At 35.5% G+C, this 15628-nt stretch overlaps 1 protein-coding gene across 1 annotated transcript in view; it reads right to left on the reverse strand.

The window, feature by feature from the left end:
* The window catches only part of FBN2 (fibrillin 2), a 285484-nt gene that overhangs the window by 233837 nt on the left and 36019 nt on the right, over positions 1–15628 (reverse strand). The gene's annotated exons all lie outside the window — the stretch shown is intronic.

Below are 15628 nucleotides of genomic sequence, written 5' to 3' on the forward strand. Positions count from 1 at the left end.
CCGCGGTCCTGGGGAGTCCGTACAGGGGGTGTGCTTCGGAGTGAGCCCTGCCAGGACTCTGCATGAGTTCGCAGCCAGAGAAGAGTTAGATCCCCAGAAGTGTGTTTGGGGGGGGACGCGCATGGTGGGTAAATGGATCTTGGGGCATATCCCTGGTTCCTGTCTTAGACTTCCGATTAATGGTTAAACGTTAGCAATTGGTGCATCCACTGGCTGGCCACATGCCCTCTGGATCCGAGAGTAGCCTCTGTGCTCACCCGACTTTGGGGTCTTCCTTTGTGGCCCTGACTTCATGAGATTTCTGTGAAGCCCTAATTGTCTCTCAGCATTTCATAATTAAAAATCTAACACCCCTGAAATCTGGGACTGGACATCCAATCATGGTTTAGGATATAGTACGAGACACCAATGTCTGGATTATTCAGGCCTAGAGAAACTTACTTTAAAGATTTATATACCTAAAGATTTTTTCCTGGCCCAATTTGCCCAGATGTGCTATTTGGCAGCCAAAATTCTTTGAGAATTGGCATAGCTCCCTCCCTTTTTCCCCAATGTAGTTAGGCAAAGACTTTTAAGGTAGTATTCCTTCTTAACAGTATTCTCATAAGGAAAAGTAGGAGCAACATAATTTCATGTGGGACACCAATCTGTTCAAATCCAAAGAAACTAAAGACAGCAAGAGAGGTATTTGTCATGCCCTGTCCTTCAAACAAAATCATTTTAATTAAAAGAGCTAAATAAAGTATCCCCTGGGTTAAAGCAGTGTTTTAATCATACTTTTTAAACATTTAGCCCCATTAAATGGGTTTTTATTTAATACTTAAATAGTTTTGTGGTTCATTTCTGTCTATCGTATCAAATCCAAATGCTCTAAAATTACATAGGCATTTATCCTTAGACTCACCAATTCCACATTTAGAAATGTATTTAAAAGATAAAACAGGCAAAAAATGAAATGATGAATGCCGTATTCTGTTCATTGCAGCACTGTTTATAATGGCAAAAGATTAGAAATACAAAGTTCCCATCCACAAGAAACTGGTTGAATATGGTTTAATCCATTCGGTAGAATACTATACAGCTGTAATAAATCAATGAGGATCTCTCTATACTCCTATGAGTGATCTCTAGAATATACAATTCAATGAAAAAGAAAAACAAACAAACAAAAAAAACCAAACTGCAGATAGACTAGGTAAATCTATTGAGACAAAAAGAAGAATAAAGGTTACCAAGGGCTGAGGTGGGAGAAGGGAATGAGGAATCATTGTTTAATGGGTATAGAGTTTCCATTTAAGATGATGAAAATGTTCTGAAAATTAATAATGTGATAATGATTGCACAATATTTTGAATGTACTTAATGCCACTGAATTGTATACTTAAATATGGCTAAAATGATAAGCTTCATGTTGTGTATATTTTACAACAATAAAAATTTTAATGTAAGGTGCAGGATATTGTATACGGTATGCTACCTTTGGGGGGGCAAACATGCACATGCATGTGTGTGTGTGTCTGTGTGCGTACACTTTTAAAAAACAGAAGTATAAACCATATCTAATAAAAATAGTTATCTTAGAGAAGGAAGAGGAGGTGAAGGAATAGATAATGATGGAACCTCTACCTTTCCAAACATGCCTTGTTTTATAGTTCTAACTTTGGAGCCATGTGTATATCTTATATAGTTAAAAACAAAATTAAATTTAAAAGAGCTATGCCTAAAAACTGAAAAGAAACTAAAACAAATGAACCTGTTTATCACATTAGTGTCATAAATGGAGAGAATTATTATTTAAAGTGACATTTAAACAGGATGTAGGATGTAACCTACATCCTTTAGTAGGATGTAACCTAAGGATGAAATGAACAAGAAGTCTGAAATTGCATTCCATGGTGGTAATGTGAGAGAGAGAGATTGGGAAGGGGGAGAGAGAAAGAGGGAGATAGATATTAGAAATCATGATTTCAGCATAAGAGAAAAGAGATTAAATATAAAATGAAAGTAAAAACACTGCAAGTTAAATTGAATTAAAATGCCAAGATGTAATCAGAACTTACATTTTTCATTAAAAAATATGTATTTCCTGGTCCTACGCATTGAAAAGACCTGAAAGTAGTGACAGCCCAATAGCAATGAAAACCCACTGTGCTCAGATTGTGGATCCTAAATACCATTTCCCAATAAAAGGAATGAGGGCTCCTTTGGGTAGGTGGCTGACTTCAGGTCTGGGGCAGGAACTATGTAAAATGAGTCTGGATTATCTATTTTGTCATATTTGAAAGCAAGGAAATTATCAAACAATTTAGGGTCATGTCAAAAGGAAACAGGACCTAACTTGAAAAAGATTCCACTGACGAAAGATGGGAAAACCCGAACATCACAAAGAAAAATGACTGCAAAGGACTGAAATATATGAAATGTGTAAATATTCAAGAATTACAAATGATACTTTAAACAAAAATTAATTAGTCAATTTGGAGATTGTTAGGGCACAGCTTATTCTAGAAACATTGATAAATAAAATAATCAAACATTTATTTTGCCTTTGCTGGATAGACTCAGAGTAAGTATTTCTTTAAAAAATTACAGTTGTAAACACAGGAATGATAGAATTTTTAAAAATCTCAACTTTGCAAACTCTAATGAAATAATGGATCCAGGCAAGAGTTATTAATGGCTGCTAAAACTGTAAAGTCAAGGATTCTTGATTGGGGGCCATCTTCTCTCTGGAGGACATTTGGCAACATCTGGAGACATTTTTTATTGTCACAATAAGATGGTGTGTATGGGGCAAGAGTGTTGAGGGTACCAGGGATCCTACTAAGTATCCTACAATGCATAGGACAGTCCCCCATAACAAAGTATTATCTGGTCCAAAATAGCAATTTATTTGAGAACCCTTGCATTAGGTGAACAGTCAGTGGGGACCTTTTTAATGAATGATTCAAGCTGTTACCCCCAGAACCTAGTGATTATTGCTAACTTCTAAAAAATAGGATAATCAGACATTATGTGTCTTCTTAAGTGGTACAACTAGAGGCACACAGAACTGCCTGTGAAATATGTTTGTCAAAAAAAATGAACCTAAATGTAATCATAACTTTATATTTAATAATATAAATTTTCAGTTTCTAGGAACTATGCAGAGTAGTAAAACACATTAAATGATACCTCAGGAATACAGTCAACCAGATCTAGAATGTGGGAGATACCACAGGACCAAAGTTTTTCAAATAAATGACGTGAGTATAGAAAAGGGAGGGGAGCTCTTTTGATCCAACAATCCCATGCAATGTTTGTACCTTATCGGAGATTGTTATTTGAACACAGGTGTCAAACAAAATTTTGAGGCAGTATGTGGGGGTGGGGGTGAAAGCTGATTATTAGCTAGTAAAGATTTATTTTCAATTTTAGGGAGTGTGAAAATGGTATCGTGGCTATATTTTTTAATAACATTTTCTAATACTGACTAAATTCTTTATGGGTGAAATGATATGATGCCTGGGATTTGACATAAAATACCACAGGAAAAACACAGGCAGGGTTCTAAAAAGATGGAGTAGATGTACTTTCCTCTATTCCTCTTGCTAAGTATACTTAGCTGAACATCCTGGACATTATGTATGGAAAAAAAGAGTAAGAAGACTCTGATCAGTGGAGAGAAGATGGCAGACTTGCCAGGGACCTGAGTCACAACATGGAAGTGAATTCCTTGGGTTTTTTTGTTTTTGTTTTTTTGCTTCATACATTGTGGACTGGGTGCTGGAGTAGGTGACAACCTGGAAATGCCAACTGGCACAGACCAAAAAAAAAGCCTCCAAAAAAACCCTGAATTCTCTAGCCAAAGGACAGGAAAGGGGCATACTAGCCAGCCAGAAAACTTGTAGATGATAACTGCTCTATAACCAGCCAAACATCACAGAAAAAAAAAAATGTGGTCACCCCCAACCAGCAAAGTCCAAGTGAAGACTTTAAACTTTCATCCTTGCCAGGCTGTAACAAGGTGTCCTTCCCCAGAGTAGTGTCAGAGAAGGCCAAATAATGGGCCACTCCATCCCCCTGCTGCCCCCACAGTGCCAATGGAGAACCTGGACTTCCACTCCCACCTAACAGTAATGAAGTGCCCCTGTCTGCTGGGATGGTATCAGAGGAGTCCTAGTAGAGAGTCAGGATCCTTATCATTGCCCATCCCCATGGGAAGCCAAGGAGAGCCACATGGGGAACAATAATAAAGCATGTCTCTCCCTCCCAGCCAGGGTGGTATAGCAGAAATTTAGTGGGGAGCTAGTACTCCCACCCCAGCCCAGCAATTACAAAGTGCTCCTCACATCTCAATTGCGTCAACAGAGGCAGAACATGGACTTCTCCTGCCATCTAATAGTAATGAGGCAGCACCCTTCTCTCTTCATCCCCAACCCCATGCAGTATCAGAAAAGGCTGCTGAAACAGATGACTTAAATAAGATCCAAAGTATCATAACACCCAAAATGTCCAGGATTCAATTGAAAATTACTCCTCATACCAAGAACCAGGAAAATCTCAATGTAAATGAGAAAAGAAAAGTAATACTCACCAGTGCTGAGATGATGCACGTGTTAGAATTTTCCGACTATGGCTTTAAAGCAGACATGATAAAAATGTTTCAAAGAGCATTTGTGAACATGCTTGAAACAAAAGAAAAAAAAAGAAAAAAGAAAGCCTCAACAAAGAAATAGAAGATATAATGAACTAAATGGAAATTTTATAAGTGAAAAATTCAATAATTAAAATTTAAAAGCTTAATAAATGGGTTAACAGCAAAATGGAGAGGACAGAGGAAAGAATCAATGAACTTGACGGTGGAATAATAGAAATTACCCAAACAAAAAGAGAAACTAGATTGAAAAAACAAACAACCAGAGTTTCAGGGATCTGTGAGACTATAACAAAAATATTTAACATTTCGTCATCAGAATCTGGAAGAGGAGTGTAAAGCTGCTAAGAAACTACTTGAAGAAATAATGGTTGAATATTTGCCAAATTTAGCAAAAGACATAAACATACAGATTCAAGAAGCTGAATAAATCTCAAACAGTATAAACGCAAAGGAATCCACATCAAGATTTCTCATAGTCAGACTCATGAAAATCAAAGACAAAGAAAGCAGCGAGAGAAATGACACCTTACTGGTAGGGGAAAACAATTCAAATGACAGCAAGTTTCTCATCAGAAACCATGGAGGCCAGAAGGAAGTGGCATACATTTCTCGAGTGCTGAAAGAAAAGAACTGTCAATGCAGAGTTCTATCCCCAGTGACAATATTTTTCAGGAAAGAAAGGGAAATCAAGATGTCAGATGAAGGAAACAAAAAGGAGTTGTCTCCAGCAGAGAGAGGATGTCCCCTCTCACCACTCCTGTTCAATATTGTACTGGAATAAGAGAAGAGAAGGAAATAAAAGTTATACAAATTGGGAAGGAAGAAATAAAACAGTCCTTATTTGCAGATGACATAATTGTCTATCTAGAAAATTCTGAAGAATCAACAAAAAACTCCTGGAACTTATACATAGGTATAGTAAGTTTGCAGGATACAAGGTCAATATAGACAAGTTGGTTGCTTTCCTGTATATCAATAAATTATTGGCAAAAATATTAGATATACATCTAACAAAATATGTACAAGATCTATATGAGGGTAACTACACAACTCTGAAGAAAGAAAAGAAGATTTAAATAAGTGGAGAGATATTCCTTGTTCATGGATGAAAAGACTCAATACTGTTAAGATGTCAGTTCTTCTCAACTTGATTTACAGGTCCAACACAATGCCAATTAAAATACCAGCAAGTTATTTTGTAGATATTGACAAACTGATTCTAAAGATTATATGAAGAAGCAAAATACTCATAATATCGTACACAATATTGAAGAATAGTCAGAGGATTGACACTACCCAACTTCAAGACTTACTATAAAAGCTACGGTAATCAAGATGGTGTGGTTATTGGATACATGGGTGTTTATTATATTTCTGTCTCTAATTTTGTATATATTTGAAGGTTTTCATAATGAAAAGATTTTTTTAAATGCTACATACTTGTTCCTGAGAGCCTTTTTCAACTGCCCTTTTCTCTGTGTTTTCTCCCTTCCCCTAATAACCAAAACTTTATCTACACTCTAGGTTTTATCAGTTTTCCTGATTTTCTGTTTCTTATATAAGAAATTTCTGCTTTAATCATTATTATCTTATTTCTTATGTTTTCCTTGAAAAACTGCATGATTTAATTTTGTAGTTTTTATTCAGATATATTAGTCCAATTCTTATTTGTTTAGATTCCTTTTTAATTGCTTAAATGTGTAAAACTATGAGTGCTCAACTTCAGATAATCCCTAAATTTTTTGATATAGGATGTATTCATAATCTGTATTTTATAAATTTTCTTCATTTTTCGTTCTGAATTTGAAGTATTTAAGAGAAAGGCACATACTTTTCTGTGGCTAGATATTTTTCTATTTATGATTATTAATTTCTAGTTTTATTGTAGTGTGTTCATGGATCATGGTCTCTTCTTCATGTATTTGTGTATATATTTGGAAATGATCTGTGTTCTTTATATAGCACTGGTTTTGTAAATTTTCCATGGAAAGAAATGTTAAATTTTCCATGAAAAGAAGGTATATATCTTTCACGTTGTAGAGTTTGAGGCATATCTGTTAGCTGGAGTATAATTATATTATTAAAATTCTCTGTATGTTTATTTTGATGTGTAGTTGGTCTGTCATAAGCCTACAGGAGCAAGTTAAAATCTGCTGCTAATACTGTGTTTCTATCCACTTCTTGTTTTCCTGCAGTTTTTGTTTTCATCTCTTATTATAAATGTACACATTTGTGGCAGCTCTATTCTCATTGTAAACTGTATACCTCATACCTATAAAATGGACCTCTACCTTATCTAACATTTGTTTTGGATTTAGTCTTGGTGATACTGATATTTTCAATGAAGATATTTTTTGTTACTACATATTTGCCTATCGTGTCTTGTTTTCCCATATAATCTGAATCTTTTAGCTCTGGATGCTTCTTGTGTATTCAACAGATTGTTTGGTATTTTTAAAAATCAAATCTGATCATCTTTGTGTGAATATATCCTTTTTACATTTGATATCAAAACAAATATATTCTGTTTTAATTTTTTCATCTAATTTTATGTTTTAGTTTTGTTTCAAATGCTTCCCTTGTCTTTTGCCTTCTTGTGCATGGATTTTCTTTCTGTTACTTGGGCTAAATGTATGCAGTGTGTACTTTCCTTGTCATAATTTGGAAGGATTATATCCTCTTTTTAGATATTGCCAGTGAAACATTTGTAAGTTTATATATTTTATCTAACCACTACCTCTTGGTATAGCAACTTTAGGCAGCATTTGTTGATGTTCCCTGTGAAATTTTAGATAATTAGCACACTGCACTTTCTCTTAACTCTTTTCTCTTTCTCACTTTCTGCTTTTGTCAATTGTACTGTTATTTTAGTTCTGGTGATTCCCTTTATAACATATAAATAATATACTTATACTACTACTTGTCAATTTGTTCACTTTGCTATGTTTATTGATTTATGACCAAGAGATATGCGAAATGGATACATTTTCTTTCCCCCAGTTTTATTATTTTTACAACTTATGCCAATTTAACCTTTCTCTCCCCAATCATGCATCCTATAATAGTCTTTTTTTTTTTTTTCTTTTGCCTGCATAACGTGACTTATGGGATCTTAGTTCCCCAATCAGGGACTGCACCTGGGCCATGGCAGTGAAAGCACTGAGTCCTAACCACTGGACTGCCAGGGGACTCCCTAGTCATTGTTATATATTTAAATTAATCACATATTTGCTATGATTTCTCCTATCGTTTCTTACTTGGGTAGAATATTTTGATGTTGTCATTTTTTTTCAAGATTCACAAATATATATTTCATGATTTGTTTGCTTGGTTTTAAAGCTATCTGCCTACTGTCTGAGAATGTCTACCTATTGACTGTATATTTGGATAATTACTCAGCTTGGCATAAAGCATACCATTTTGGCATCACATAACCCTTTCATTAGCTCTTTGTAGGTTATTGATGCATTTTTTAATGGCATTTAATCTGGTTTTAGATCAGTATGTGGCCAGCCTGATCCTCCCCTCCCACTTCCACCTCACATTCAGCCTGATTTTTCTCCCTGGAAAATGCTTGCATTACTTTTGAAGTTTTGTGAACTTACCTAATACATGTTTCAGAATATATCATCATTTATTATTTTTTTCTTGCAATGTGATATAATATTTTTCTACAGATTCAATTCTTCCTATTTTCTAGAAAATTTTATTTTTCTCTGTCTTTGATTATCTTTTCCATTCTGCATGTTGGTTTCCTGACTTCAATGACAAATATTATTTTTGTTTTGGTCTATTGTCCATTTACGTTTTTTTTATTATTGAACATAGTTGGTGGACAATATTATGTTAGTTTCAGTTGTACTACATAGTTATTTGACATTTACATACATCATGAAATGTTTGTTATGATAATATAGTAACCATCTATCCCTATACAAAGTTATTACAATGTTATTGACCATATTCCTTATGCTGTATATTACATCCCCTTGGCTTATTTATTTTATAACTGGAGGTTTGTAGCTCTTAATCCCCTTCACCTTTACTGCCCACCCTCCCACCCCCGAGCCCCCTGGCAACCACCCATTTGTTCTATGTATCTATGAGTCTGTTTTTGTTTTGTTTGTTTTGCTTTTTAGATTCCACTATAAGTGAAATCATATGGAAAGATGTCTTTCTGTGTCTCACTTATTTCACTTAGCATAATACCCTTTAGGTCCATCCATGTTGTCACAAATGGCAAGAATTCATTTTTAATGGCTGAGTAATATTCCATTATGTATGTATGTATGTTTGTATGTATGTATACCACATCTTCTTTATCCATTCTTCCATTGATGTACACTTAGGTTGCTTCCATATCTTGGCTATTCTAAAAAAATGCTGCAATGAACATTGGGGTGCATATATCTTTTTGAATTAGTATTTTTGTTTTCTTTGGGCCAATACCCAGAAGTGAAATTGCTGGATCATATGACAGTTCAATTTTTAATTTTTTGAGGAACTTCTGTACGTTTTCCATAGTGGCTGCACTAGTTTACAATCCCACCAACAGTGTACAACGGTTCCCTTTTTTCCATATCCTTGCCAACACTTGTTGTTTGATGTCTTTTTGGTGTTAGCCATTCTGATAGGTGTGAGGTGGCATCTCACTGTGGTTTTGATTTGCATTTCCCTGATGATTAGTGATATTGAGCATCTTTCCATGTATCTGTTGGCCATCTGTAAATGGAAAAAAATGTAAATGGAAAAAAATTGGAAAAAAAATGTCTATTCAGGTCCTCTGCCTTGCTGTCCACTTACTTTAATCTCCTTCTTTTCCTCTATGTTCATCGTGGTTATCTCAAACCTTTTTTCTTTGTTAGTAATTTCGTTATAGGCCAAGTCTAATTTGCTAAATTTAGTCTTTTTTTTTTTCTGTTTAGTTTGGTTTTGCTTCTGTATTTATTTCTTAGGTCTGCAGTTTTCATTTTCCTTCAGCTTTTGTTTGTCATCTCTAAGGTTCTCTGCTTCTATCAAGTTTCATATTTTCATTATGTTCTTCCTCAACACAAAACCTTTCTAGGGAAATTTTTTCTATTTCTTCAATTTTGCTTTTGTCTAGATAAGACTGTCGTCTGTGGCATAGATTAGTAGCAGCCTACTCAGTACCCATCCTTCCCTATTTTCTTATTTCCAGACCACTCATTTTATTCAAGGCAGTAATGTACCCAGCTAAAAGGCAACATTTCAAGACTCACAGCTAAAGGCAGTTGATGCATTTCTTCTTAGTTTCCTACCCCCACGAGGACACTTAAATCTTCCCATATTTTAGCTTGTGCAGGTACAAGTGTTGTGTGTCGGTTCGCCTTTCTCTGTGTATGAGGGTCTTAGTACAATTTTTTAAAAAGCAGCTTTTCATTAACATTTCTTGCCTACTGTGTGTGTTAGTGAGTGTGTTGGGTGTTTCATGCTAGTTACAGTAATTTGTTTTACTACAATGAACCACAAGGATTCAAGTAAACCTCTTTCTTTTCTCTCTCTCTTTCTCTCCCTCCTCCCCCTCATTTTGGATTGTATGGCATGAAGCTCAGTCCTTTCTTTTAATTGATATTGAGGTATTTTAGCTGGTTTGCTCCTAATTTGTTATTATATCACTAGGTTTAGGGAAAAGGAGAGTTTTAGGCATTTTCATTCTACCATCTTAACTGGAAAATCTGTATGAGTACTTTAAATACATTTTAATCAAAGTAATATAAACAAATGGTAACAAATCAAATCATGCAAAAATATCGTGATAAGAAACAACTGAACTCAGCTTCACTGCGGCTTTACACAAACCTTACTCCACAGAGGCACTTTTTTCTTTTTCTTACACACTGTGAAATGCACACATTTTAAGTGTAAAGTCTGATGAGTTGTGACAACTGCACATACCCTGTGACCCCCTCTATTAAAATATAGAACATTTTTATCACCCAAGAAAGATTCCTTTTGTAATTTTGCAGTTAATCCCCACCTCACTCCTCCATCCCAGAGGCAATTGGTGTATGGGTTTTGTTTCACCATAGGTTAGTCTGCCTCCTGTAGAACTTCATGTATATTGAATCATACAGTAGGTACTCATTTATATCTGGCTTTTTTCAACTCAGCATAAAATTTTTGAAGATTTTCTGTGTTGTAACATGTTTCAGTGGTTTGTTCCTTTTTATTAGTGAAGAGTACTCCATTGTCTGTTTATATTCCGATTTGTTTATCCATTCTGCTGACGATGGGCACTTAGGTTGTTTCCAGTTTGGAGTGACTACAAAGAAACCTGCTACAGACATTATTGTACACATCTTCCTATGTCTACATGTTTTCATTTCTCTTGAGTAAAGGACTAACGTGGAGTTTCTGGGTCTTAGAGTAGGTGTACTTTTAACTTTATGAGAAACTACTAGAATAATTTCTAAACTGGTTATACCATTCTACACTGCCTCCAGCAATATATGAAAGTTTTGACTACTCCATATGCTCAACAGCATTTGGTGTTACTGGTTGTTTCACCTTTTCCGTTTTAATGATTTTGCAGTATATACCACTGTGATCTTAATTTGCATTTCCCAGGTGACTAATGATTGATGTTAAGCACTTTTTCATGTGCTTATTAACCATTTTTATTTCTTCCTCCATGAAATGCCTGTTCAAGTTTTTTGCTGATCTTTTATTCGTTGTTTTACTTTTTATTATTGAGTTGTAGGAATTGTTTATATATTCTATATACAAGTGCTTTATCAGATATAGGTATTGCAAATACTTTCTCCCAGACTGAGGCTCAGATATGTTTTATTAATGGTGTCTTTCGATGAGCAGAATACTTATATTTTGATGAAATATGTCTATCTTTTCTTTTTTATTTCATGGAGAGTGACAACTAGCTAAGAAATCATTACCTAACCCAAGCTAAATCAGTTTGTCAAGTTCTACAGAAATGTCTGCTTGGATTTTGACTGAGATTGCACTGAATTTGTAGATCAAGTTTGGAGAATGGAATTTCATCAATATTGAGTTTTTACGGAGTCTAACACTCCATGGGCATGGAACATCTATTTATTTGGTTCTTCATTACTTTCTCATAGTAATATAATATTCCAGATTTATGTGTCAATTTGGCTAGGTTATAGTACTCAGTTATTCAAGCAAACACTAATCCATATGTTGCTGTGAAGGTATTATATTGATATTTTGTAGACTTAATTAACACCTATAGTCAGTTTAAGTAAAGATTATCCTTGATAATCTGGATTGGCCTGATCCAGTCAATTTAAAGGCCTGAGGAGCAGAATTGAAGTTTCCCTGAGGAGGAAGAAATTCCATTTGTGGGTTGCATCTTCAGCTTCTGCCCAAGAGTTTCCAGTTTACCCTTCCTAACAGCTTTCGCTGAGAGTTTCAGACATAACTAGCCAGCCCCTACAATCACATAAGCCAGTTCCTTACAATATATCTCTATCCTACTGATTCTGTTTCTCTGGTGAAATTCTGACTCTGAGACACTTAGCATATAGCAGTAAAGATGATTTTTGAGTACTGACTCAAATATTTACCATTTCTTCATTCCTTAGGTCGTGGTGGTATTCTTCTCTCCTAACAGGACACAAGCCTTTGGTAAAGGGAGTACTTTCTGGGATCTTTCAGGGGACATAGTGTGGGGTGGGCAGGACACACTTGATAAATACACGTTAGCTCTCCTGTATCTTGAAGTCTGAATTCTCTCCTGTTATACCAAGGAATTTCTGGCATTTCAATTTTATTTAATGAGGACCACTGTTGAGAGTCCATATCTTTGTTTACCAGCACAGCAAGCAGTTAGAACCGTATCTATCCCCTCAAAACTGAAGACTGAATTCAATGTCTGTAGAACATGTATCTTTATCAAGACATAACTAGGTGATGAATTTAATTGACATTGTGTATCAGCAATCTTCATGGTCAGATCCCAAGTTTGGTCTTTGGGTTTGATAGTTCTTTGGCTTTAAGAAATAAGATTATTTTAGCAAAATTATAGACACTTCTTAGGTTTCACTTTTGGTTTTGACTGAGAACTTAGGGATTTGATGTACATATTCCTTCCTTTAATACATTTGAGGCCTTCAGAAGTAGGCACACCATTTAGTAATCTTTGAATTCCTCATGCTCTTTATACTGTTCATTTGCCCTGGTAATGAGTTTCACCAAAGCCTTGACCTCAAGTGGTAGTAGATAACAAATGAGCAGTACGATGATTAGCTATTTGCCTTCAGCTCCCACTGGGCCAGATTTCCCTACTGATTCCTGATGATCTGTTACCTGGAAAATGGTAAAATAGAAAATAAGCTAAAATTCTTACTCGCAAGCTGAAGAAGCTGACTATCCTAAGCAGGAAGGAATCTTTTAGAAGGAACTTGGATAGCTCACAAATGTGATAAGAATTATTCAGAGGGGCTCAAGATACAAGCAGACTCAAGAAGGAAGTATAACCACTATATTTTAGCAGGAATAGGCCTTCGGTCACCACTAGGTATTATTGCAGCTACCCTTAAGGATTTATATCATCCCCTTCACCTTTACATCATTCACGTCTGATTCAGAGCTCTGGAAATGAGTGTCCAGTGGCTGAGTTTAAGCACTGGCCCACATGGCCTCTGGGGGAAGACATACCTATTTGTCTTTTGCAGTTGAAGGGATAGAACTGCACCCCACCAATATTGCACACAATAGGGAATACTCCCCCCAAATGATGTAGGTTGAATAATATTCAGCCAAAAGAAAACAACCACACACAAATTTAAATAACAAGTCGTCCTGAAGTCCTGAAAACATATTTATTCTGACCTATAATTTGTTGGTATTATTTCTTGGCAAGATGTCTCATTTGTTTGTTGGCCCCTACCTCTTCCCCTCATTTTTACTGCTCCATTGTTTTCTGTCAGTCAGGGTGCTGAAAAGGATTAATGCCAGTCCAATTCTCCTGCCTTTGCAAGTGAATTGGATTTTTGTTGTTCCTTTCTTTCTAGAAAATGTGGTAATCTTTATTCTTATTTGAGGTTCAGAAACTTTATAGGAGGGGTCTTTTTTTCATTTATTATGCTGAGTATATCATGAACCCCTTTGACCTCGAGAATGATGGTATTCTTCAGTTATTTGATTATTTACTTCCTCCATCTTTTCTGTTCCCCTTTTCTGAAATACCAGTAGTCAAACACTGTACCTTCTGGAGATTCTCTATTTAAATTTATCAAAAGCTCTCCTCCATGGGTAAGCTTCTCTTCCTGTTCTTTTCACTGTTGTGAGTTTGTTCCTTTTTGCATTTTTTTTCAGTCAGGTCAAGGGAGGGATGAGAGCAAATTCTTATTTTTGATCTTCCTGTAAAGAAAGTGTCTATGCATTAATGATAATCCCTTTCCTTGTTCAGTATTTGTTGAAAACATTTTCCCTGTTTGACTGTTATCTTTTACTTTATAATTGTGTTTTCTTTTTTATTTACAAAAGTTTTAAAATCTGTCAATTAAAATGTTTTTCTGCCACAGTCTTCAAAACTTAGAAAGCACTTTCCTAAATAGAAATTTGAAGAAAAAAAAAAGAAACTTGATTATTGTTTTGATTTTCTTATATTTTCTGATATTTGGTGAGCTGAATGCCCAGCACTAATTATTAAATACAACACCCCTTCTTAATGATTTGTGGTGTTTTATAACATATTTTTATATGTATTAGGGCCTACTTCCTTTTATGTATTCTGTCTCATTACCCCGTCTACTTTTATAACAATACTACACTGTTTTAATTCCTTTAGTTTTATCAGAAGCTAAATAATGGGGGCTCTCACTGACACCAATTCCCTTGCAACCTTCTTTAGAGGAAGATAATTTCTTTTCAAACCTCATGGAAAAAAAGGGGCAGTGTGCAAGTAAATGCCCTCCTTGTTCCTTGCCGCTGCTATCAAAACATCTCTCCTTCTATTTTCAGAGTCCCCAGTTCCTTTGATGCTCTTACCATTGGACCTTATCTTCCCCTGCTTCTCCTCATTGTCCTCTTCCAATTCTTCATCATTCCTTGTCATTTATTGAAGTCTTGAACTCCTAGATTAATCTCTTCTTGTCCTGTTCTACTACTGTCATAATGCTCATGGAACAACGTCCATGTCAATAACATATTCAATACTCTAGTCTCCCAGGTTCTGGACTTCCTTATTTTCAATGAACATTACATCCAACCTCAGGTACTCAGTCCCATGGTCACACATTAAACAATATTACCAGTAACTATTACCATCGTTGAAATAATTGTTTTAAACTTGCTATTATTCTCTTCTCTTCACTTGCTATGCCAGCTCGCTTACTCTAATGCCCCAATGCAATAGTTCAACATCATTGAAATTACTGATCCGTTATCCCCCCTTTATACTTTTCTCTGTACTCTCTTTTATTTCACTTCTTTCCTTAGCCAGTCTACATTCCATGGATCTTCCATGCAAATACCCTCAACTCCTTTGCCTCTAACCTAGCAAAAACTTAATCTTGATTAAACTCTACATCTTGTATCGGCTTCCAAAGAATGGAATACTTCTCTGAAATAGTGTAATACAAGAGAACTATCTGCAATGATGAAAATGTTTTGTATCTATGTCAGTTCGTTTTCCTACTTTCAATACAAATATTTAATGCTTTCTGCACTCTCTTAAACCTTCTGCACCTCTCCACATTTTTCCATCAGCTGATGATCTCACTTATGCTTCATTGAGGTGGTAAAGCAAATAAGATGAGAACCCCTTCATTTTTTCACTACCAAATCTCCTCAGCTAACTGCATCTGAACTTCTTCGCCTCACTTCTACCTCTACTGGAAAAAGTGTCCATTTTTCACTCAGAGGCCAACTCCTCCATTTAACGCTTTGGAACTCTTCTCCTCCAGGCTCACGAAAAACTTCACTCTTCTAGCTTGTCCCTCTGTTCAGCACCAGCATTCCACCATTCTTAAATTATCCCTCATC

The sequence above is a fragment of the Pseudorca crassidens genome, chromosome 3 (genome assembly GCF_039906515.1).
Source record: "Pseudorca crassidens isolate mPseCra1 chromosome 3, mPseCra1.hap1, whole genome shotgun sequence".
In the NCBI taxonomy this organism is placed as follows: domain Eukaryota; kingdom Metazoa; phylum Chordata; class Mammalia; order Artiodactyla; family Delphinidae; genus Pseudorca; species Pseudorca crassidens.